We start from the raw sequence: 2,878 nt of genomic DNA, 5'->3' as shown, positions 1-2,878 counted from the left end.
CATGCCGTGGAGCGGCTGGGCCCGTGAGTCATGGCCGCTGAGCCTGCGCGTCCGGAGCCTGTGCTCCGCAACGGGAGAGGCCGCAACAGTGAGAGGCTCGCGTGCCACAAAAAAAAAAAAAAAAAAAAAAAAAAAAAAATATATATATATATATATATATAAAAGAAATAGATGACATTAATTTTCATGATAATTTTTCTTAACCCTATATAGCCCAAATCTTATTATTTTAATATACCATCAAAATAAAAATTGTCAATAAGCTACTTTGCATTCTTTTTATCCTACTAAGTCTTCAAAATCCAGTGTGTACTTTATTTACAGAATATCTCAATTTGGAAGCTACACTTTCATTGGAAATATTTGATCTATACTTAGTTTCCGTAAACTATGCAATGATAAGTGTAGATTCACATACCCAAATTGTTCTAAACATAAACGTTTTCAGCCCGAGCGTTGCCGCCGTCCCCCTCCCCCCACGTCCCAGCCCCCACCCCGGGGTTCCCTCAGCCCGGTTCCCCGGAGGATGAAGTTCGTGTATAAAGAGGAGGATCCTCTTGAGAAGCGGCGCTCTGAGGGCGAGAAGATCCGAAAGAAGTACCCGGACTGGTTGCCGGTGATAGTAGAAGAGGCTCCCAGAGCTCGGGTAGGAGACCTGGACGAAAGGAAATCCTGCCGCCTTCTGATCTTACAGTTGGTCAGTTCTACTTCGTGATCCGGAAGCGAATTCATCTCCGAGCTGAGGATGCCTTGTTTTTCTTTGTCAACAATGTCATTCCACCCACGAGCGCCGGGATGGGTCAGCTATACCAGGAACACCATGAAGAAGACTTCTTTCTGTATGTTGCCTCCAGTGATGAAAGTGTCTACGGTCTGTGCAGTTGCTGTCCCTAAGGCGTGTGTGTGGGGGTCCCATTCTACAAAGAGAGAGGGGGCCCTCTTTCCTTGACCTGCTCCTCCTTGAGGGTCATACACCACCTCCCGTCTTCAGGACCTGCACTTCCTAATGTTTGAGACTCTCCTCCAGCCCCTCGTAACACAAGGGTTAATGGGGGAGGTGGCCTCTAGTACCTCTCCTTTCTCCATTCTTCCCCTTTCTTTACCACCTTTCCCATTCTGCTTTAGACTTCTTGATTGTCAATCTCTGTCACATCCGGTGATTGTTTTGGTTTCTGTTCCCTTTCTAACTGCCCAAGGGGCTCAGAACGCCAACAATCCCTTCTTTTCACTCCCTTCCCTTTATGGGGTAGATGGAAGGGACTGAAATTGTGGGAGGAAGGTAGGAGGCACATTAATAAAGAGGAAACCACCAAGCAAAAAATAAATAAATAAAAGTTTTCAAATAACTGAATCAGTATGCTTTTGAATTTAAATTAATTAAAATTAAGTAAGATTAAAAATCAAGTTCCTCAGTTACATGAGCCATATTTCAAGCGCTCAGTATCCACACGTGGTTAGCAGCTACCATACTGGACAACATAGGTCTAGAGCAAGCTCGTCACAGAAGAGATTTCCACTGGACAGTGAAGATCTAGAAGCTCAATAAACTTTTTGAACATTGTTGAATTGGGAAGATTAATGTTATCAACAACAAATTAGAGGAAAGACTAGGCAACTAGTATTTAAGCCTACGTTTTGATTTGATCCCAGATGAAATGATGACAATGATAATGATAATGACATTTTATTCAGTGCTAATTCTGTGCCCAGATCTCTACTAAGCACTTTGTACCCCTCTGGTGTAATTTCATCATCCCCATTCCACAGATGAGGTACAGAAAGACGAAGTCACTTGTTTAAAGACATGTATCTAAGAAATGAAGTGTGAGCCTACGCGACCAGACAGTCTGCCTGTAGAGCCTGCATCCTCACTTAATTTACTCTTCTGCCCCTCAGAGATTAATATCTTTTTAAGACTTATCCTAAATAATATAGCATAGTCCTTGAAGCAAAGACCATGCTGCATGCTCCTCTTTCTTCAGTGGCCTCCTCATTCCCCAGTTCAAGACCTTTGCTCCAGCTTTTCCTGTAGTGTCTTCTTTCTTCACCTTCACTTGTCAGAATCTGAACCATTGGTCCATAGTTGCTTCAGGAAGAGCATCCTCCAGAGATGCTGTCTCAAACTTCCAGTGGAAACATTCTTGTCTTAAGGTACTTTATAGGTAACTACATTTCTTAGGGCATAAGAGTCCTTTTCTCTTTTGCATTCTGGCTTCTCTGCATGCGTATTTTGTCTCTACAAGTTGGCATTATGTTCCTTGGAGGCAGTTCCTGTTTTGTTGAGATTACTGTCCCCATTTTCCAAAATACCTTCTGCAGCCTTAGATGTCTGTAGCATTAATAATTCCATATTGTTCATACAGTTCCCATCCCATGCGCCTGCTTTTTTTTTTCCTTATATGTGGAATCTTTTTTTTTTTTAACATCTTTATTGGAGTGTAATTGCTTTACAATGGTGTGTTAGTTTCTGCTTTATAACAAAGTGAATCAGCTATGCATATACATACATCCCCATATCCCCTCCCTCTGCATCTCCCTCCCACCCTCCCTATCTCATCCCTCTAGGTGTTCACAAAGCACCGAGCTGATCTCCCTGTGCTATGCGGCTGCTTCCCACTAGCTATCTATTTTACATTTGGTAGTGTACATATGTCCATGCCACTCTCTCACTCTGTCCCAGCTTACCCTTCCTGCTCCCCGTGTCCTCAAGTCAATTCTGTACATCTGTGTCTTATTCCTGTCCTGCCCCTAGGTTCTTCAGAACCATTTTATTTTATTTTTTTTTAGATTCTATATATATGTGTTAGCAAACGGTGTTTGTTTTTCTCTTCCTGACTTGCTTCATTCACTCTGTATGACAGACTCTAGGTCCATCCAC

The 2,878-nt window shown here is 42.7% G+C and overlaps 1 pseudogene; it reads left to right on the top strand.

Moving 5' to 3' along the window:
* Window positions 1–526: 526 nt before the first annotated feature.
* On the top strand, window positions 527–1,080 carry LOC111164480 (gamma-aminobutyric acid receptor-associated protein pseudogene; annotated as a pseudogene).
* Window positions 1,081–2,878: the final 1,798 nt, after the last annotated feature.

The sequence above is a fragment of the Delphinapterus leucas genome, chromosome 13 (assembly GCF_059928025.1).
Source record: "Delphinapterus leucas isolate spDelLeu-1000000601 "Yukka" chromosome 13, BTC_Dleu_Yukka2, whole genome shotgun sequence".
NCBI classification, from domain to species: Eukaryota; Metazoa; Chordata; class Mammalia; order Artiodactyla; family Monodontidae; genus Delphinapterus; species Delphinapterus leucas.
Note: the sequence above shows the minus strand (reverse complement) of the source record. Positions and strands in the feature narration are given on the sequence as shown.